This window comes from Rattus norvegicus, chromosome 2 (assembly GCF_036323735.1).
Source record: "Rattus norvegicus strain BN/NHsdMcwi chromosome 2, GRCr8, whole genome shotgun sequence".
NCBI classification, from domain to species: domain Eukaryota; kingdom Metazoa; phylum Chordata; class Mammalia; order Rodentia; family Muridae; genus Rattus; species Rattus norvegicus.
In genome coordinates this window covers 63291736-63314709 of record NC_086020.1, presented here as the reverse complement: position 1 = coordinate 63314709, position 22974 = coordinate 63291736, and the positions used below count along the sequence as shown (strand labels likewise).

The following is a 22974-nucleotide window of genomic DNA, read 5'->3' as shown; positions in this document are numbered from 1 at the left end:
GAGGCAGGAGGATTAGGAGTTCAAGGTCATCCTGGGCTACATAGCAAGTCTAAGGCCAGCCTGGGTTACTTGTCTCAACAGTAAACAGACGAACAAGTAGAGAATGCACAGGAGAGTCTAACAGGAAACTAATTACATTTATTCATTTGGTGTGGGATGGAGAAGGGGGCGTGGCATTCCTGTGCCATAGAATGACTGTGGAGGTCGGAGAATAACTTGAGGGAATCGGTTCTCCCCTTCCACCGTACAAGTCCTGGGGATTGAACTCAGGTCGTCAGGCTTGGTATCCTTACCCACTGAGCCATCTTGCCAGCATAGCCATAGTTCTTTTTAGTGTCAATATTGTCAATGTTGGGAAACTAGTAGTCATTTTCCCAGGACCCATCTCTGCGCCTGTTGCATACAGGTGCCTGCTGAATATTGGTTAAATAAGTGAGTGTCAACCATTTCGGGTCAATATCCATTTGTGAGTCTATTAAGTGCCTGTTAAGAACCATGATGCATGCCTATCCCTGTGCCCTTTTCATAATAGGCGTTCAATAAATTCAGGAATGAGTATTAGCCCAAAATGGATGACACTCATTCAACCAGTAGTCATCTGCACCAGGCTCAGAGGTAGGTCCTGGAATAAAACAATAAACAAGGGTGGCTGACCTTCGTTGAAAGAACATACAGTCTACAGAGTGAGCAGATCGATGATTGACAGGGAGTCCACCAATGAGGAACCAAGGAAGGCCCTATAAAGATTCTAGGGGTGGGTTTCCTGGAGAAAGGGTATCTACACTAAGCCTTGGGAGTTGAGTAGGAATTACCCAGGTGACAACAGCTGGGGACAAAACACCGCCAGTGACTGTGTGTTTGGGACTGTGGTAAGGGAAGTCTTGCGTCTGCACAGTTCTGGGCAGGTGTTCATCATCTCCCCCCAGGCGCCTGAAGATGACTGGAGACCGTTACGTTTCACACTTTCTCATCTAGCCAGCTACACAGAAACAAACCACCCATGTTTGCCTTTGGATGCAAAAGGCAGAAATAGAAAATGTTGTCATCAGGCCTGGAGTATGGGGGTGGTGGTGGTGGTGTGTGTGTGTGTGTGTGTGTGTGTGTGTGTGTGTGTGTGTGTGTGTGTGTAATCTCCCTCTCTCCTCTGGTTTCTGTTAATGTGATTTATGTGCTATCTAGGAGTGTAGCCGTTTCTTTTTTGTCTGAACCAATTGAAGTCTCCAAGTCACAGCTGTGTGTCCTTTCCTCTCCCACCCCGTTTTTCATCTGTCATCTTGCAAGTATTCGTTCGGTTGAGGCTGACTGTGGTTCCAGGTTAGGTGGTTGTAGGGGGGGCGATGGATGAGAGATGGGAACAGATCCTTCCATGGCCTCCTGGCTCTTGTATTGGTGCTCTGGAATGGGCAGACTATTGCTGAGGAGCGACCACAACACAATAGGCAGTGACTTAAGGAAGCCCCAGGGGGAAGTACCCTTTGTCTTAGTGCTTCAGTGGCCCTAAGGTCAGCACAGACTTCCTTTAACTGCTTCCCACACCAAATTGGCCTCTCATCAGGGCTACTTTCCCTGGGCTCAAATATTGGGGACTCAGCATACAGCGGTCATCTGATTCCATAAAGCCTCTACTGAGGCAAGGCCTTTGCCCCCAGCTTGGGTATCAGCAGCAAAGCAGAGCTCATGTATCTACGTGTCTATGCACACATAGCACAGCCTGACGGAGCTCCTTGTGTTAGCACTGTACTGTAGGAAAGGAGCAAAAGAAAGAAAGAGGCAGAAAGCTTAGGTTCTTCCTGGCTTTTTAAGGGCTTACGCACGAACGACATCATTTCTCAGCTGGAGCAGTCTTCATGCTTTGAAATGGGAAGTCATTGAGGGAATCTGCTCTGTGTTTGGAGGCTATGCATCCCAGACCCCTGACCCCACTATATGCCAGAAGCACTCCTCCCTGCAGTTATGACTACAGAAACATCTCCAGATCTTGCACGTGTCTTTTATACAGTGAGGGGGAGATGCCAAGTGGGTCCTGCGTGCAGATCCCAGGCTCACATTCTCAGATGTCATCCCAGACACTCCATATGCACTTTTGTGTTTAATCTTCCTTCTTTGAGAAGCCTAAATAGAGGAGCTTGACTATGGCGTCGGAAGTGTTAAGTGACTCACCAAAGCCCTGTGGGATTTATGCTTTCTCAATCCATAAAGTCTCTGAACAGACACAGAGCCCTCAGAGATGAGTGTTGGAGAGATGTAAGAGGCAAGTAAGTTACACCGAGTTTATTGGAAAATCAGTTGTAAAGTGCAAGTGGAAATGATCGTAGACGGTGAAGGATGGGTTGGTAGTGTTTGATTCTGTCCTACTCTCACTAGAGATTAGAATTCTTGCCTTCAAGGTGTCCTGTAGGCAACCACACTTTCCCTTACTGTATGTATGGAAATCCACAAGTTGTTATCTTTGGGTCAATTACCATCGCAAATGGTTGAGTGTCTCTGTGCCTCTGTGGGAACAGCAAGGAGTCGTGTTGATGCCATCTTCCCAGGAAGGTTTCAAAGGGAGAAAGAGGCAGTGTGGGCATCTCTTGAGATGCCACTCATGAATCTATCCAGAGGGTCACAATAACTGGAGACTGTTTTCATTCATGCCCCTGCCCACTCCATTTGGGAACACCAGTAGGTCACCACTCTTTCCTGCTGTGTCAGCTGACTGGGGAGGATTAGCATTGTTATTAATGGGTTCTCTGTCCAGGGCTCAGCCTCAGTGTCAGCCACTGCCTGTATCTGTGGAGAGCTCAAGGCCTGCATGTGGCTGGGGATCTTGGGGATCTTCTCCTGGGAATTTCCACTTGCTGTTTCCCTCGGGCTTTTTATAGTTACATAAGGCTTAGATCTGCTAGCAAACACTCGTACAATGATGCTTCTCTCTGTTTATAGACTCGGGATAAATTGTCCTAATGGGAACTGCCTTTAGCAGTGATTTGGGATCAAGGCTTTTTATTTTGTGTTTGAGTGCAGTTCATCTGCCTTTCTAAAAATCATTCTGATGTCTGTTTCGTTCGTGTGACTCATCCCTTGTTGATAAACACCAGGACTCAATAAACCTCCTTACAAAGCCTGTTTTGATCTAAAAGTAGCTGCCACTGGGAAATACGTGACCCAGCCTTGTGTGTTCTCATGGATTCTAAACCAAAAGACTCCACTGGTTTTGATAATTCATAGAGAATGTGAGATAAACCTAGGAAATGACTGTCAAGAGCCTTGCCCACCAGCATCCTGGGAATCTCTTTCTAAGTTGTCTTCCGGCCTCAGAACATAATACATTAGTATTTATTCAGTTATGGAAGCTTAGCTCCTAAATGAATGAGTACCAGTTTTAGAGATGTTATTTTATTGTGTATGACTGTTTTGCCTACATGCATATCTGTACACTATGTGTGTACACTCATGCATGCATGCACAGTGTGGTACCCATGGAGACCAGAAGGGAGCATAGCTTCTCTGGAACTAAAGCTAACAGACAGCTGCAAGGCACCATGTGGGTGTTGGGAACTGAACTCCAGTCTTCTTGCAAGAGCAGCAAATTTAACAGCGGATTCATCTCTCAGCCCCTAGGTTTTTGGCTTGGGTTTGTTTTATTTTGTTTGGATTCTTCAGTTTTGTTTTTCTTGTTGTATTTTATAAAAAGATAAGAAGAGAAGGAATGTGTTTGGTGATTGTGCAGTCAGGTATGGGGGAAGGGGGTGCCTCCATGGGCCTGCTGAGGCATTTCTTCCCTCTGAGGGACCAGCCACATGAATAGGCATGAGGAGTTGGGAGGGTAGTAGAGACAGAGAAAGTGGGGGTAGAGGAGAGGGAGAAGGAGGTGGAGGTTGGCCATGAGCATGTAGAGAGAGAGGGAGGACTGGAATGGCGGGAGGGGGATGAACAGAGCTGAGAGCAAGAAGGCAAGAGAGAGAGGAGGGGGCAAGAGCCCTTTTTATAGGTGAGTCAGGCATACCTGGCTATTGCCAGGTAAATGGAGCTTAGACATAATGCTAATGCTTCCTTGTTTGGATAATCAGGTACCTTCTTTGTCTTGGGATGACTATTCTTCCCCTCCACTTTGGTGGTTGTACTGGGGAGAGACCATTTCATTCTCTAGATTTGGTCTCCACTTACCTTGGGGTACTTTGTTTTTGTTGTCAATCTCTCCTCCCACTAAGGGGAGGAGCGCTTAATGATGAGAAGTAGAGGTGGGGTAATTAAGCGCACCCTTCTGAGTCACTCTAAATGGGTTTGAATTGGGACACCAGCATTTACTAGCTCTGTTACCTAAACTCTTTGTGACTCAGTTTCTTTGTGTTGCATAAAACCAGCAATTACTCCCACTTCACAGAGATACTGCAGAATGTGAATGAGATAAAATGGGATGGGCATGGTGCCAACAAGATACAGTAAGAGCTTTAATAACTCATGGCTATCATCAACTACTAGGTTGATGAAGCTATGCCTCCTTCATGTTTAAACAGTTTACTTATGAGTGGATCCATGAAATATACCTATGTTAAATATACAGTCATCAAGGGGGTATTCTTAGAGGTGCCCACCGAAACGCAAAGGTAAATAAATCAGGGCATTTTTCTCTTGAGTCCATAGCAACGGTGGAAGGCCAGCAGGACATTTGACCTTTGCTCTCACATGGGACGGAGTAACTGAGAAACTTCAGTTCTGACAATCCTAGCAGGGAATCGGGTCAGTTCTTCAATATAGCTTGTAGCTTCTGCCTAATCATGCAAGACTCAGTCAGAATGACTGCTGCTAAGTGAAGATTATCAGGGATGTAATGAGAGGCTGTTCTCATGTTAAGCTGGCATGTATTAGGATAAGCATGTCTTCTTTATATCTAACCCAAATGTTAATGGTGTATTTAGTCTCTTACCTCTCCTGTCTTCTGTAGAGATGAGGAACAGCTGGTCTGCATCCTCTTTATAGGGGAATTCTGTTAAGTTTGCGTGGGGCACTCATTCCGCACAGACTAAACAACTCCAGGTCCTTTAACCTTGCCTCATAGGTTCTATTTTCCTCTCTCCTTAATCATTTCGGTTCTCTTTTTAAATAAAGGACCTCAGACTGAATGTATTCCCTTGGAAGAGTGTGTCTGCTGTCAACTTTGTTATCGAGAGGTAGGGAGTCATGGCACACTTCGTTGTATGGAGCCTCTCCACCGTTGTGAACATTCTAATACAGTGTGCCTGGTTCCTGTCAATCTCCTAGGCGAATTCTTAGTCAATGCAGGACCTGCTTTGATCTCGTTAGTCTTAAGGTTTCTCTTGAATCAAGACACTAAGCGCATTTGTGCCTGTCCCTGCTGATTATCACCCCTGAGGATACAATCTGGTAATCAGCCGTCATGCTGAACCCCAAACTGTCTTTAATGAGCCGTTTCCTTAATGTGTTGAAGCTACTTTGGATTTTTCTTAACGTATCAGTGATTCCCTCTTGGATGCATGTTATTTGTAGTCTCTGCACACACACACACACACACACACACACACACACACACACACACACACGCCTCAATTTCAAGTATTATTGAAACCAGATCCAGGATAAAATTATGGTGCACACTTGAAGTCCTCCTTTGTTTACTGAGCTGTTGAGTTGATCTCTTTTCCAGTCAGGAGTGGAGCCTGGGGAGGGAAAGACATCCCAGTTCCTATCTTTCTGTCAGGCTGATGAGAATGTCATATGTTTTCCAAAGCTCTCCTGACATTAAGACATTATGCAGTGTGGACCAATTGCTAATCGCTCGAGCGCACCCTACACTGATCTTCAGTGGGGAAGAGGGATATTTATTTGCATTATCCTTGAAAAACTGTAGATTACTATAAGCAGCCCGGATTTACCCAGCATAATTCTGTACCGGATTGAAGGCATGGAGAAAGCTAGATGCTAACATGTGAAACCCAACCAGAAAGACAGTCAAAAAGGAAAAGGCACTACTGGAATTACTATTAGAAAATCATTCAGGTTGAGCTTAGCTCCTGTGGAACTCGTAGGATACAGACATGTCCTGTGGAAAGATGCTGGAGTATCCACAAAAATGTCCACCTGAGGTAGAAGCGCTGGAAAAAGGAAGGGAAGGGATGTTAATGGCCATGCTACCCTAATTTTTATTAAACCGAGGGTCATGGCCTGATCATAAGACAATGCAGGGGGATGGAAAACTTAGAAATAGTAAAAGGTTTCTTAATGCCCAGTGTGGAAAATGAATTCAAAATCAAAGAATTTGAGGTGGTTGTCTGTGCTGCATCTTTCAACCTCAGTGTATTCTTGGTGTTCTCCAATGCTATCCCTCATCATCCCCACTGTGTGTGTGTGTGTGTGTGTGTGTGTGTGTGTGTGTGTGTGTATGTGTCTCTATGTGTGTATGTGTGTGTGAGAGTATGTATGTATGTGTAGGTGTGTGTGTGAGTGTGAGTGTATGTGAATGTGTGCGAGTGTGTGAGAGTATGTGTGTGTGTATGCGTGAGTGTGTGTGTGTGTGTGAGTGAGTGTGTGTGTATGCATGAGTGTGTGTGAGTGAGTGTGAGTGTGTGTGTGTGAGTGTGTGTGTTCCTGCATGTGGACGTCAGGACAAGCCAGATGTTGTTCTTCTGGAGCTGTCCAACTTGGTTTTTTTGAGGGGTCTTTTCCTGGGACCTGTGCTTGCCAATTAGGCTAGACTGGCCAGCCAGCAAGCCAGGAATCCTCCTGTCTCAGTCTGCAGTCCCACCATCCTACCATGTCTGGGTTTTGGTTTTTGGTTTTATTGTTTTTGTTTTTGTTTTTTTTAACATAGGTGCTGGAGGTCAAACTCAGGGTCCCTTTCTTGGACGACAAGCACATTACAAACTGACCTGTATTCTCAGTACACATCAAACAACATGGTAACACAAGCACTCTTCAGTGTGTGTGTGTGTGTGTGTGTGTGTGTGTGTGTTCATACCTCACAATGATGTCTCTGCTGAAACACCTCCACTCAGACTATTTATGTTAGGAACTGTGGTGTTTTGACTATACAAAGCTTCCTGCTTGTCTAGACCCATAATGGTTCAATTATAGAAAACAGACAAGAATTTCCTACAATCATTTCTTAGAATGTAATTATCAAATTAGTAGTGTGTTTTTAGATTGGATTCTGTTAGAATGTTTGATTCTAAAGTATATCGTTTAACCTGCAAAGTCGAGTTTCATGAAAATAAATTAAGTAAATAATGGCTTGGAATTAGGACAGAATGTCCAGAAACTTCTGCCACCTTGTACTACGTTCTTTGGTTTGACCTTTTTAGAGATAGGGTCTCACCGCATAGCTTTGGCTGGCCTGGAATTCACTGTGAGGATCAGGCTGGCCACAAACACATAGAGCTCTGCCTGCCTCTGCCTTCCACATGCTGGGATTAAAGGTGTGCTCTGCGCTCCTCACCTGGCCTGCCCCCCCCCCCCCCCCCAGCTGGGGACCGAACCCAGGGCCTTGCATTTGCTAGGCAAGCGCTCTACCACTGAGCTAAATCCCCAGCCCCACCTGGCCTGCTCTTTACGTGGAACAGCACTGTCAGCACTGACGGACTGACGGACTGACCGTAACATATCAGACAACTCTGGAAAATGCCGACGGTACCCTGTATCCTGCAATAACCATTTTTTTCACCCAAGATTTGATTCTTTATGTAAAAAATGAACAAGCTCATCCATCTTGTTAGCATACAGCTTTGCTTTCACCTTTAATAAAGACAAAATTACCTGTTCACCAAAGAATTGTTTTCATCAACTTCTTTATGCCGTATTATCAGTAGACGTTCGACTTGCATATCTAATTTATACACCTACATACCCAAGGTTGAGGAACAGTTTCTCAGGATAAAAGGAGTTGCAAATGCAAGGAAATGTTTACAAAGTTTTATTGTCTGGAAGCCAGATGCTTTTCTCTTAAGAGTGGAGATGCAGTAGCCTTTTCTGAAATCACAAAAGTCTCTTGGGGAATTGGCTCACAAAGCTAGCCTCTGGACACACAGCGTTCCTGGGACCTCCACCAGGTGGTGTTGGCTACAGGGACTCACATTTTGAGATTAAACTGTCAAAGAAGGAATGCCTCAGCCTGGCATTCCTACCTGTTTCTGGTTTGCTCTTATGCGGGTCTGAATGGAGCAACCGGGGGTAATCCGAGGGCTGGTAATTGGTAATTTCGATAATTATTTACCGTGTGCACCCGGGCAGCTTCTGGGAGTGGGCAGACTTCCAGCCCTGACTTGACATGGGCCGGCCTCTCCCATTCTCTAACTACCCATTCTAGTGGCAGTAATGGTACTGGGAATTGTGGCCTTCTTTGGCTTCCTCCATTATAATTAATTGCGTCGAATTCCAAAAGAGTTGTCCTTTGCAAAGCTCATTTACTCTCGTGGGCTGCGGGATGTCCAGGAAGAGTGTGATAGCTGAAGATACAGGGTGAAGCGGAACTCTACAAGGTTTTGATACAAATCCAAGGAGCTGGGAGGGAGTGTGCCTGTCTGTGCAAGCCCCAGGAGGGAGGCATAGGGCTGCAGTGAGCTTCTTTGTGCTGACATTCCTGCATTTAACCTCGGGAGCTCACTATATCCCTAGCTCTACTCCTGCCTAGAGCACTAAGTTGGAGCCCTTCAGAGCCAGGTGAAACGTGTTTTGTTTGAGCAGAAGTTCCTTAATGGTTTGAGGTTTGGCACAGCAAGTGCTTTTACGTTTCAGCAAGTGTTAGGAATGGAAACAGAATAAAATACAATTGAAGTTTTGAAAAGCAATGGAATGATGGGGCGGGGTGGGGGGGAGGTGGCTCCCCTCAGCTTTCTCTCCTACTTAAAAGAAAAGCAAACATTGTTTTCCTAAGCCTTCTTGCATTCTCATTAATTTAAGACAGGAAGCCTTCGGTGGGTGTGACATAAACAAGTTGGCCCTCATGGGTCGGGCTTCCTCATCAGTTTGCAGCTGGAGAAATGGCTGAGCTGCCCAAGCCCATTCGGGCCTCTCGGGGGATGACTTGTTGACTGAGCCCCGCAGAAGGTGGGAGGGGCAGGCGAGCGGAGAAGGTATAAAGGAAATGCTTTAGCCGTGCAGTCACTGGTGATTGTAATTCAGGGGTTGTGAGTTTGGTTATTCCAGCAGAAGGAATCTAATTTGGAGTTTCTGGAAAGTTCCCCGACATCCCGCCGGGTAGGATAGTTGTGATTTTAGTTGGGGGTTCATGCGCCCTCACAAGAAGTCAGGCTTCTGCTGATGGTGAAGCGGAGCAGTCACGAAATGAATGATGTTAGGAGGTGCAGCGTCTTAGAGTATAGGAGAACTCCAGCCAGGGTGGGGGTATCTAGATCTGAGGGGTGGGGGGAGCGTTTTTCCAGTACACCGCAGGAAGCTCCCGCGCACTAGATGTAAACAAAAGTGTCTGAAAGAGAAACCCCAAACTCCAGTGCTACCCTCCGGGCGCGGTTTCCTTTTCCCTGCAGAGGACGGGGTGAAGGAGGAAGGTCTCTGGAATGCCGTGGAGTTTTGACAAGTGAGAGTCGGGCTAGGATTGCATTACAGCCTTTTCATAACCCCCTCCACCCGCCGAGCAGGGAGGGGTCCTCCCGCACATCCGTAGCCCGCGGAGAGGAGCATTGGCGAAGTCCTGCAGGAGCTGGGGCTTGGGACTGCAGGACAGCCCGGGGGACCTGGGGAGGTCAGTGTCCCCGCGAAGCCTACCCCGCCCCGCCCCGCCGTGCCCTGTGCTGGGGGCTGCCAGCAGGTGCTCCGGCTAATGACAGGTCTCAGGGGCTCGCTCGGCTCAGCTCCAACGGATTACCCAGAGGCCAGCTGCTCCTGCCCACAAGGCTCCCGGAGGAGCTGAGATTCTCGGTCTGAGAGAAAGCTTCTGGAGGTGACTTCGAAACTGGAGGTAAGAATCTAACGGGGGTGGAGGTGAGGGGACGCCCAGGCCTTTCGATCTCATCCAGATTGAGGTGCGTACGGAGGTTGGATCCACCAATGTGAGATTTTAACCACAGCTCCTCAGAAATGAGCGGCTACCTGACAGCTTGTGACTTTCTATTGGGGGTTTGCCTGGGAAGTTTAAAAAAAATGTAGTTTGTATTCACTGGGAGGAGGGATTTGGAACTGGTTTGTCAATAACTGGATGTGAAGAGGTAACGTGTGTTTGTGTGTGTGTGTGTGTGTGTGTGTGTGTGTGTGTGTGTGTGTGTGTGTGTGTGTGTACCTTTCTCCTGGCCTTTGGTTAGCTTCTGGTTAGCTTTGGTACAGCTCTCCCAAAGGGAGAGTTTGGATGTTTCCACATACAAGGCTGCCATGTACTCTGGAGACAGATCTTTGCCCCAAATTACTAAACAGTGTACTTGAACAACAGCCCTATTCACTGATTATGCAAACTTTTTTGATTAGATTAGCCAGAAGCAAAAAAAAAAATTTTTTTTTAATGAAGATGCTTAAAAAGAGGATAGCTTTTTTTATGCTATTTTTGGGTGTTTGTCCCCCACCCCCTCTTCTCTTTTCTTTTCTTTTCTTTTCCTTTCTTTCTCTCCCTTCCTTCCTTCCTTCCTTCCTTCCTTCCTTCCTTTCTTTCTTTCTTCTTTTCTCCCTCAGTATGTAGCCCAGGCTGGCCTTCAACTTGTGATTCTCCTACCTGTCTTCAGTTCTGGGTTATAGTTATGAACTGTCTCTGGCCAAAGACAGCATTTTGTATCACCCAGTCCTGCTTTAGTGGGCAGCTTAGAAGTAGAAAGAGTGAAGTGACTTCAAGTGATAAGAATAAAAAAATAGAGGCAACTGTGTCATCTTCAGAGAAGTTTCTTTTTTATGGTTTATTTACATATTTTATGTATACAAGTGCTCATCTCCATTGGAAACAGAAGAGGGAATCAGATTCCACAACAGGAGGATGTGAGCTACCATGTGGGTGCTGGGAATGAACTCAGGGCCTCTGCAAAAGTAACCAGTGCTCTTAACCACTGAGCCATCTCTCTAGCCCCAGAAAGAAAAGTTCCTAAGAATATAAACATCTTTTTTTCCCCACAAAATACCTGAGTATGACAGGGAGCATAGTCTATAAAATACAGTGCTGTAACTTTGCTATTCTAAACTCATATTATAGATGAATTACAAATTAAGTTGGGATACAAAATTCTCAGCTCTCCAGTTATACCTAGACAGGCTCCAGGAAGAGCTGTGGGACCTCCTCCCCCACCCAGGTGACATTCAGAGCTTTGTGGATGGAGGCTCTGTTGGGTTCTATAGGAAAGAGTTAGCCAGGCAGTGGTGTTTTGATCTCAGTACTTGAAAGGCAGAGAGGCAGGTGGATCTCAGGGAGTTTGAGGCCAGTCTGATCTACAGAGAAAGTTCTAGGACAGCCAGGGCTACACAGAGAAACCCTGTCTCACCCCACCACCACCACACACCCTATCCCCCACCCCCAAAGAGTTCCTAGATGACTATAGCCAGAAGCTGAAATAGGTTGTTGAGGGGAAAGTATCAGGGGGAACCGATATGAACTCAGTTCCTAAGGCTTGCCCAAATCTCTCAGCCTGCTCTGCTGGGTTTAACTGTGATGGTTGGAAGGCCTATTTAGACAGCCTCCCCCTCATCCACAGTAAAAGGTGGCTAGCACAGGAGTGGCAGTGTGCTAAGTACTTCCTTTCTATTTCCCAGTCCCATAATTCACCCAGCACTGCATCACACATGGTAGATTCTCTTCAGAAGAGAGTCTACCCCATAGCATCTGGATACTCCAGGAGCCTCATACCAAAGAGTCGTTGAAGGGGGGTTCCCATTCCTCCCTGTCTCCTGGGACCTGCTCTTCAGCCCTGCCTTCCCTGAGGTATTATTTCTCCAGAGCCATGGCCCTGCAAGTGGGTCCTGCCTTCTTCAGTGGGCGCTCCAGGGTGTTGGTTGGGCTCTTCCTGATTCTTGTGTAGCTTCTGATTCTTATTCTGAAATCCAGTTGGAAGCCTGAGATACCCTTCTTCATGGAAGCAAATAATTATAAGTCACCAACTAATTAGGATTGGGTGTCACTGTGTCACCTTGGCTGGCCTCATACTTGCTGTATAGACCAGACTGACTTCTGCCCACCAAGTGCTGGTATTAAAGGCGTACACACCCCACCATGCTCAACCCGAGAGTCACTTATTTTTGTAAGACCTTTAGCAAGAGACAGCAGTCATTCCCTTACCCCTCAGCAGCCCCAAGGACAGCCACTTGAACATCGCCTACTCATTTTTAAATGGTTAAGTGCATTGCATCCTGCCCTGTGGTTGGTTCTTACGGAGCCTACCCTTTCTGATTGCACTCTGGGTTTGTTGCCCTCCAGCAAAGCTGGGTGCATCACGCAGGGAGAGTCACTTGCCATAGGCGAAGGAGTGAGGGAATGTTTTAAGTTTGGAAGAGAAACTAAACCCTCAAAGACCTCCATCCCAGCTGTCTGTGTGTCACCGAACTGGGGATGCGTTTTTTGCGTCTTGTTCATGGGACATCCTTTATCATCCGAGCCCCCCCCCCCCCCAAGTCTTGCCTTTTCTGCCCGAGAAAACACGCACATGACATCAGTGTTTTGAGAGCCTCCAGGCCTGACTGTCAGGTTGAACTAGGGTTGAACTCTGAAATCTCTTCCATTTGAATCAGGAAAAGCGATGGGCTCTCTCTTCCTAGTCTGACATTCTGATTCCCGGTGTTTGGAATCTAACCCCTCATCTCTCGGGGAATAGATTTTTTTTTCCCTGTCTCTTAATATTCTTTTTCTTTGTAATGAAGATTTATTATGATATACTTTGGATGGGAATCTTCGTCCGTGTGTTTTGCTAGCCTTTTGATGAGCTATCTCAGCCTTGTAAATCTGCCTCTTGCCTCTGAACAGTTTTTTTCTAGAGGTTTTTAAAAAAAAATCAAAATCCCCTCCTTTCTTCTGGAGCACCATTAATTTGAAGGAAGTTTTTATCGCCTGAATCACTAAACTCTTACCTATTCTATTACATTTCCGGTTTCCCTTTTAAAAATCCTACTTCATGGGAAATTTCCTCAACTTATCCTCCCTGCAGACGCTATATCACAGTTATATGTCTGCCAGTCATATCTCTAAATCCCAGGAGTTACGGCTCTGGGTTGTCTTATAATCTCCTGCCATTGTTTCAGGGATGGAAAGTGTCTCCACGTTGCAGTCCTCAAGACTGTCTTTGAAGTACCTCTCTCCTCCCTGCATTGTGTCTGTTTCCTCTGATTTCCCCCTGACTGTTTGTTCTGATTTTTTAATCTCTTCCACGATGGAGGCTTTCCCAACATGCTTGATGACCCTTGACCCATTCCTGAAATGCTAATTGGAAAGTCCGAACGGATAGGGTTGATTCTGAGGAACATTTCCTTTTTATGAAGGAGACCCAGGGCAGTGTCTCTGTGCACTCGATGCCTGGCGCACGGTACACTTTCTATATATGCCTGCACAGCACCTGAATGCCAGAGGAGCTTGCCAAGGCCAGGTGGCAGTGATTGGTCCTTGGTTTTGGTTTTGAATGGCGCTTTATTGAGCACCCTATTTATTTAGTTGGTATGGCAGTGACTGTTAAGTAACTTGCAAGTGCATCCCAGGGCTTCCGCTGAAGACTGACTCGCCGGTGGCATCAGTGGGGAACTCCCATCAGCAGACATAGTTTCCTCCCTGGGACAACTGTCCCAGTGGAGAGAAGTGTCATGGGAGGAGAATCTCTTGGCGGTAGATTCAAAGGGTGAATGGGAAGGGAATGAGAAAAGCAGTAACATTTGCTCTTGGAGACCTTCTCTTCCCCTGTTTCATTGCTGGTCCCCCAATGCCAGCTATAACTGGCATTTCCCGGTCTAGAGCTGCTCTGACACAGCAGAGAAAAGAGGCAACAGACTGCAAGCCTTCACCTGTAATCTAAGACGAAAGGAGATGGTGGCATGGGCGTCTGATGGCTGTGTACACTGACCCTCAGCCTACCTGCATTTGGGGACACCCTTGTCTGATGGATACATGGTATTCCTAATTCCCAGGGCTCTCTGGGATACTGGGGATGAAGGACAGTAAGTGGGCTTCCAGCCCCACCCCCATCCCACCCTCAACCCCCCTAACCCCAGCCCCCCACCCCCTCTGTACCAGGATCTGCTCACCCTCATCTGGAAGTCAGGCACTACTAGTTTATTACTGCTGGTTTAGGTGTCTGTCAGCTTCCCAAAGCTTGGTGCAGGCGCTGCTTCTCCTGTTTGCTTTGTCTTTGTTCAGCTTGCTCGCCAACCCAACGTTTTGCAAACTCTTTAAACGTTCCTGATCTTTCAGCCAGTCCTGTGTAGTCCCTGCCTGGTTCTCCCAGCTTTGTCCTGAGATTTTCCTCCCTTCTTCCTCCTGTATTTCTGCCCCAGCACTACAGTGACCTGCTGCAGACACACACGCAAACAGCCGTTGTCCCCAGCAGCAGTCCTGTGAGGTGCCTGAGGCTCTGGATGGCTCGGTTATTGGGCTTAAGCTGAGCAATTTGGAACTGATTAGGCAGTGACTGGATGGAGCTTGTTAAGTCGGTTGTGCAAGAAGCTACTGCTCATTATGAGCATGGAGCAGAGGGTATTTCCAAATACTCGATGCTCTGGCCTACACAGTTCCGTGTTTGTGAATAGCGGCACAGCCTGTTGACTTCTGTGAAGTATGTTCCTGGTCATTTGCATCATCCATCTTTGCCTGCCGCCTGGTGAGTGGTGGGGAAAAAACAATTGTGTGGACCTGAAAGTGCTTTTCTGTCAGGTGCTCAGCCTAGTCTGTCTGGTACCTCATTCCACAACCCAGCATCAGATAAAGGAAGCAGCACCCTGGGCCTGGGCCATGAGGAGGTTTTAGAAAGGGTTTAGGAGGTGTGGAGGTTTTAGAAAGGGTTCGCTTATTTCTTAGAGAAAGATACAAAATAGCGCTCTTTTGACTTCTTCCTCTTGCTACTCTCTAGAAACACCAGCCTCTAGGCCTAAATGAGAGGGCAATGTAAGAGATAAGGCCATTGCAGAAAGCAGAAAAGCTTGACTGGAGCCCTGCCCTCTCCTCACATCCTGACCTCTATTTAAGCCATGTTGAGTCAAGGTTTGGTGTCATTGTCACCAAAGTGATCCAGGTGGAGTTTTATGCAGGCATCCCCTTATCTCTGAAAGGCATCAGGGAAACCGAAGCCTGGCTCAGATTGGAGCAGCCTGACTCCTTGTTTGATTATTATATTGATTCCAAGTAGGATTCCTTTCAACTCAGCCTGTTTTGTAGGCAGAGGAGAAGAACCTAATTTTTTTCCTGCTCCAAAGGTCACAATAACGACTGAGCTATTTGGGGGTCAGGGAGAGACAGTTGCAGATTTCAGTAAACCCAAGTTTAAATGATTTGCAATGAGGAAACCTAGAGCAGTCCCACCTAGAAAAATCAAGTGCTAGCTTTAACTCCTCCTGGCTTCACAGCATGTGGCACTCTCGTCTCCTTTGCCTGCCACTTGCTTTGCTCACTTGGGGACACTTTAAAGATGAAATAAACCGGTGCTGGGAAGGCTGGATGTAGGAGGAAATAGGCCGTCGTTCTGTGTTTTCCGGTTTGGCTCCAGTGGTGGGGATGCTCTCTGTCTTTATGAATGAAAGGCCTGTCTGGGCGGTTCCATTCCTGATATAACCACAGCCTGAAGGTGAATGCCCCTCACTGCACTCTCACCATTGTCCTCTTGATATCTGAGTGTCTCATTCAGTCGAGACTATGGAAGACTGCTTTATACTGTAATTCAGCTAAGATTTACCGAGTACTTGGTCCCTGCCCAGCACGGTTACAATGTCACCTGCTTGAACTCAGTCTCATCTACGCAAGGATCTTAATGTTTTGGTTTCTTTTTTTCATTTAACTTGTTTGTATGTAGGGGGCTTGGGGAGCACACACATGTCGTAGAACACATGTAGAGGTTAGAGGGCAATTTTGGGGGGTAGGTTCACTCCCACACGGTTTAGGGTTTGGCCGCAGGAACCCTGGGATTGCATGCTGTTACATCTGACTTTTTAAAGTGGGTTCTAGGGATGGAACTCAAATCCTCAAGAACTCTTTAGCACAGAGCCATCTTGCTGGCCCAGGGTCATGCTCTTCTGAGGACAGGCTTATCCCCATTTCACAGAGCACTCTCCTGGAGCCTCGCTAGTTAAAGAAGTGGTCCAAGGTGGCCAACTTTTCAACCAAGGGACTGCGGTTCCGTTACTAACCTCATTCAGAGCCCATTGTATACTAAAGCACACGTATGCTTTACACTGTGATTCATCCTATCCTAAACACCCCTATGCCCTCTGTGGTGTTCAGCAGGAATTAAGACGTTGTTGTGAATGAATAAACAGGATTTCTCAGAGTATTATAAACTCATTGATTTTTAATGGCAGCGTATTTCCCGATAGAGCCAAAGACCATAATTTATCTAGCTCTTCCCGAGAATCATACAGAATTATAGTGCGGGTTCTAATATCTGAGACGTCTCAGACACGTGCTTCCTACTTGAGAGTGACCGTGAAACATTTTGTTGATTGAGTTGTTTTTTGGGATCGGGTCTGTGGCAGCCCAGAATGTTTTCCAGCTTGTGACACCCCTCCTGCCTTCCCCAGTCACGTGCTGGGATTCCAGGTATGGAATCGTTTTATCCTTCAGGCTTCTTTCCACCTCCCCATAGGCCACCCCTAGGAGATGACTCCCTCTTCATGTGAGATCTGAGGTCCAGATTCCCTTTGCTCGCACTAGAACCAACCCTGCATAAAAGCCTGTGGTGTCTGGGAGACACAAATATTTTTTGGAACTGTTTCCAGGGGTCTCTGCTGAAAGTTAAGTATTAGTTGGCAGAGAGTCGTTGTTTAAAATATAGATCCCTGAAATGTGGCCTGCCAAGGGCCATTTTCCAGGTGTTTTCTCATAACATGTCTTATTACACTCTCCAATCTACAGATACTGTATCAAACTCATTCATTATTTGAGACTTTTGGCTGACCTCTGAGATTCTTTTTTTTTTTTTTAATTGCCGGCCGATAGAAAATACAAATGGAAAAAATGCGTTCGTGTACAAACTCTGAAGTTTGATATCTTTGGAATTGGGGGCCTTGTAGGGCTAGAGGGTAAAGGAAAATAATAAGATGATTTTGTCTGGTTAGTGGGTGCCCTGACAGTTTCCCTTTTTTTGGTCATTTATAAACAAATTCACTGTGCCTTAGACAATAAAAATGCTCTCAAGTTACTTACACTTCAAGTTCTCATTTTAGAAAGTGGGTGCATCTTTGACCTTGCACATCAAGAAGACCTTGATCTTTCCATTTAGGTTCACTGTATGGTACAGTCCTTTCACACTGTGTGTAATATTTGAAAAAAATCAAAAATACTATCGTCCTGGGCTAGAAACGTGGCTCCATGAATACGAGCACTTGCCCTGAAAGTATGAGGACCCAAGTTCAAATCCCCAGCACCCATATAAAAATCTGAACATGACTGTGAACTTGTAACCCCAGCCCTGGAGGGTAGACAGGAGTATTCCCCAGAGCTCTGAGGCCAGCCAGCTTAACAGAAACACTGAGTTTCTAGTTCTGTGAGAGACCCTGTCCGAATGCAGAATTCAGTAAGGAGGGACCAATAAAGGAAGACACCCAACACCTGTTCTTGTCACCATCCCTGTGCATGGATGCACATGCTTATACATGCATGTACACTCACCTGTATCCACCCCCACACAGTGCATCCCACACACATACACATGTGTCCTAAATACATTTGAAGTATGCATTATCCATATAGCACACATTTTTGGCTTTCCTGCTCCTCTGCTGATCCTTAATTCATATTCTGGCTTCCTCTGTACCAGGAGAATCGAGTTTATGATCTTTGACATTGGGTTCCTTTGCCTTTTGCTTCTGACCGGATCCAACCAATAGGAATCCAACTGGCAGAAGATAGGAAGTGAGAGAAGAGAGAGTTGAAGTCTCCTCTCCGTTACCCACTCATGGTCTTCTCAGACTCGGTGAGGTTCTGACAGCAGCTAATTTCTCCCAAGGCCTTGAGGGGCAGCTCATGCTCATGGCCCCAGCTCCCATGTGTCTGGTTATGCCGCTTCCTTCTCCCCTTGCCTTTCAGCTTTGGAGATGCTAAACTCCGAGCGCTGTGCCCTGCTGACCATTCTGTAAACCATCCTGGTATCAAATTCTTTAAATCCAACCCTTTAGTGTGTTTGGACATTGATGGACACAACTCTCTTCCTGACAGTCTTTTTTTTTTATTTTTTTTAAGATTTATTTATTTATTATATATAAGTACACTGTAGCTGTCTTCAGACACATCAGAAGAGGGCATCAGATCCCATTACAGATGGTTGTGAGCCACCATGTGGTTGCTGGGATTTGAACTCAGAACCTCTGGAAGAGCAGTCAGTGCTCTTAACCGCTGAGCCATCTCTCCAGCCCTTCTTTCATTTTTTTAAAGACAGGGTTTCCCTGTGTAGTCTTGTCTAGCTGGAACTCACTGTGAAATCAGCCTGGCCCTGAACTCATGGAGATCGCCTGGCTCTGCCCTCCAGGTGTTAGAATTAAAGGCACCTGCGTCTGCACTGGGCCCCGATGTAATGTTAGTTAGCAAATTTGGCTCTTAAGACACTGAAATCATTGGCTTGACCACATCGGAAAGGAACTGTATCTTTTCTGAGAGTTGCTTAGCATCATCTAATTTCTATTATTCTTTATTAAACTCCAAGTCCCAGGTTGGGGGGATTGGAGAGAATTATATAGAGAAGTATATCTAGTACTTCTATACTATGTTCTTCTGTGTTTGGCATAGAAATCATAGTGATTTATGACTCCTGAGGTCCAATGATGTACGTAGACAAGTGCGTGACTCGCGGATATCATCTGTCTGTATTAATGGTTTCATATCCGTGTGTGTGCCTACAGGCATTGGCTCACTACGCAGTCACCAATGCTCCGTTAGTTAGAAGTAATGCACTGTGTTAGGTACTGGGGCTCATGTCCTTCACAGTCAAGGGTCTTTTAAAGGACTGAAGTACTAGAATATTCAAGAAGAAGGGATCCTGGAGAGTATCTAACCCGACTTCCTTCTGAGGTGAAGTTCCGGTTGAGAAGTTCAGAACTTTTGTCTGGAGCACATTAGTAAATGGCAGGGGTACGGCCAGATTGGGTATCCCAACTGTCCTGCTAGGGACAGCCTTCCGAGGTTCTCAGCCTTCTGAGTGCTACGACCCTTTAATATAGTTGTGGTGACCCATAACCCTGAAATTATTTCACTGCTACGTCATAACATAGTTTTGCTACCGTTATGAATCATAATGTAAATATCTGATATGCAGGATATCTAATATGTGACCCCTTCCAAAGGGGTTGCAACCTACAGGTCAAGAACCTCTGTACTAGGGTCTTTCCCCACCTTCTTCCAGTCACACAGCCTGGTTATCTCCTCTGTGTTTCTGCTGCTGTAGTTTACCTGCATCTGGTGTCCTTAAGAAACACCCTTTATTGCTTCCCTTTGTGCTACAAATGCAAGCCTGGCAGTCATTCTCTAAGCTCATAAAAGGGCCTAATGGGATACAGACCATAGATGTCAGCCAGGCTCCTGCATCAGTGTCACATCCACACTGCTGGGAGAACACTCAAACTGATACAAGTCTTGGACATAGCTCTCCACCAATGTTAAACTTGGAATCACGGTTTATGTGGGCGTATGAGGTGCAGGGATTGGGCTGGGTGAATTAGTTACAGGCTCTGGGTAGGGGAGCCAGACTCCCTGCAGGAGATGTGACTTCTTTGAGCCAGGCCAGGGCTGCTGGCTGAGGCTACCCCTAGGGGCATTTGCATGGGGTGGGGGAACTCGTGTACACACACACACACACACACACACACACACACACACACACACACCAGCTCTGTGAAGGAACAATGGCTTTTTATGGGTCCAGAAACCATAAGAATCATATAAAACCAAACCTTTGACTGTGAAATTCATTGCTTCAAGTTAAAGGTAGACAAGAAATACCTTTCCCTAATGAACCAGAAACAAAGTAAACTTCCATTATAGGAAAGCCTGTGTTTGCAAAGAGAAGATTATATCTAGGTCCAGCGTGCTGCAGCCTTCCTTTGTGGAAGTCAGCGGGAGGTCGACGGGAGGCCTGATGCAGCCTTGCCCAACACAGGCGAAGCCTGAGCCTAGGAAGAAGAGATAGACAGGAATGTCGTAAGGATCCCATTTGTGCATAACTTGGTGTCACCTTTACTTTATAGATCCAGAGGACAGGCTCAGAGGGACTGCTTGCACAATTACAAGGTAGCGTAGGATGAGTGACACATTGCAAAGGAACTGTCTACATAGGACACAGGTAGTATAAGGCAGGGTGATACATTGTCCCCATGGATGTCACTCTTTGAGCCGTGTGAGTCTCCGAAGCCATGAGCTCCTAACCTAGCTGTTCTGGTAGACTTTGGAGGAAGTCGTGTGACAGTCCTGCTTGGTTTTCTCAAGTGTAGAGGAGAGATGAGGTCGACCACGCCCTCATGGGCTAACACTAGGACCAAATGGGGCACAGCATGTGAAGTCTTCAGTATAATACTGGTCACTGGCTTTCTGAAAGTGTGACTCCTGAGCCCAAGTGTTTTGTCTGCATACATATATACCACATATATCCTGGTGACCTTGGAGGTCAGAATAAGACGTTGGATCCCCTGGAATTGGAGTTACTGATGGTTGTGAGCCACAGTGTGGATACTGGAAACAGAACCTGGGTCCTCTGTAAAAGTAATGGTGCTCTTAAGTGCTGAGCTCTCTCTAGCCCCACATTTCTATTTTCCTGCTTTCATTAATTCTTAAACTTCCAATATGCTTAGTGTGTGTGCTATTTTATTTATGTGTTCATTATTTCTGTATCGGAGACTGAACTAAGACCTTGCACACTAGGTAGGTGCTTTACCGCTGAGCTGTGTCTCCAGCCTTACATTCATTCATTTCTTTTGGTGAGAATACAGACTTGTCATTTGCCCTTCAGGACATTTTTTTCCTATAGGTTAGAATGTTTATAAAGGAAAGAAGTTTGGGGTTGGGTTGGTTGTTTGGGGTTTACAATTTTAGGGGCTGTGAAGTTCAAGATTGGGTGGCTACATCAAACTAAGGTCTTGAAGGAGCTTTAACTTCTGGTGGGATGGGGAGGGTCCAGTGGGTGCGTGTATGAGAGAGAAGACATCCATCATCGGGGACTGAGCTTTCAAGATCAAAACTCCTGCCCCAAGCCCCTAATCCTGGGAATCCTGCTTCCGCTGAGTTCTGTCAGGGGCCATCATGTAGAAACTGTAGCATTAGTTACATCATCCACTGTCCTTAGTTCTTAGCACCTAGGGCTCTTCTGCTTCCTGATGCATACACGAACTTTTGCCATCGCAAGTATCTTCCCTCTCTCCCCACTTTCCTCATCCCTTCAGACAGGAAGTTACTGAGTGTTCTGAGCATCCTGTACAGCTTAGAGTACGGCTCACTGTTTCATTTCTCTCCAGAGATGCAGGGAATGAGTCCTGCTGAAGCTCCTGAGATAAGAGGGCGGTCTTTAGAACCTTCTAGAAGAGTCTCCAACTTTCCTGCACGAGGCCCTTTCCAGCTCACATTTATACTGGTGGCACCCTGTAGCAGTGATGGAACTGATTTCAGACTCCTGCTCTCGTGCTATGTTCTGGGATATCTGAGGGTAGAGTTGGGTGTGTCTGAGCCCTTTAGAGAGCAGTGATGGCTGGGTAGGCCACATGGTTTCCCAGAGGTATGCTCTCAGGAAATATTCCGCTACCATCAACAGCTTCATGGCGCTCCACACAGGCTTTTTTGCTCATTTGTTTGTTTCACTTTAGGTTTAGTTTTTGTTTTTTTTTCCAAGACAGGGTTTTTCTGTGCAGACCCAGATGTCCTGAAACTCACTCTGTAGATCAGGCTAACCTTGAACTCTCGAAGATCCACCTGCCTCTAGTCTCCCAAGTGCTGAATTTAAAGGTATATACCACCATGCCTGGCTTGTACAGGTTATTTTTTAGAAGAAAGGAGAAAGCTAGCAGCTCTCAGTGTCTTCAGTGTGAGTAGTGTCTGTCTTACCAGGTGTACCTTGGCTGGGTCTTCAGCACCCAATAGTTTGGATTCCTCTAGAGTCCTCCAGAACCACCCTGAGAAAGCTTACAATCTTGTGCCATGTTGCCAGGGCTGCCTACTAAGGGAGAAAGGCAGGAGACAGGAACCTTGTGAAATGTAGTTAAACCAGTTACCACATGCCTAGATATAATGGCTCTGCTTCATTAGAGGTTAACATGGGGCTAGAGAGATGGCTCAGTGATTAAGAACACTGACTGCTCTTCCAGAGGTCCTGAGTTCAAATCCCAGCAACCACCTGGTGGCTCACAACCATCTGTAATGAGATCTGATGCCCCCTTCTGGTGTGTCTGAAGATAGCTACAGTGTACTCATAAATACATCTTAAAAAAATAAAAGTTACCTTGGGAAAAAAGAGCATTGTCCTCCGTTTAAGTCTTTACAGACTCCCCCTCCTATGAGAAGAGCTTCGCTTATTTCATTTTGAACACCAAAGAATTATTTCGGGAACACATTAATCTGAAGTGGCCTTAGTCATTGCTGTTTTGGATGCTAAAGGAGGTCAACTGAGGTCATAGTATTTTTAAGGTTGGAGGGTGGTTTCAAAAAATCTAGGAATATTTCAGGGCCTCTGACCTCATAGCAACAAGTATTAGATTTCTTAGTAAACAGGACTTTTAAAGATCATTTAAAAATGGAACAAGTTGAGAGCCTTATTTAAGTAACTTAGATCAAAGTGAAGAGGGTGTGTCTTGAGAAGCTCAGAATGGAAGGGTCATCACAGGAATAGGTGGCACTGAAGAGGGAAGTGAGCATCCTATAGAGTGAGAGCCAGAGACCGGGGACACTGGCATCTC

General features: G+C 46.2%; 1 protein-coding gene across 8 annotated transcripts in view; it reads left to right on the top strand.

The window, feature by feature from the left end:
• The window catches only part of Pdzd2 (PDZ domain containing 2), a 385871-nt gene that overhangs the window by 182811 nt on the left and 180086 nt on the right, over positions 1 to 22974 (top strand). Inside the window, exon 1 of one of the 8 annotated variants that reach the window (XM_063282504.1) lies at positions 9946 to 14717. The exons of the other annotated variants lie outside the window; for them this stretch is intronic. The gene's annotated coding sequence lies outside the window, so the exon portion shown is untranslated. Of the gene's footprint in view, positions 1 to 9945; positions 14718 to 22974 lie in introns of those variants that run through there. 8 annotated transcript variants of the gene reach the window in all.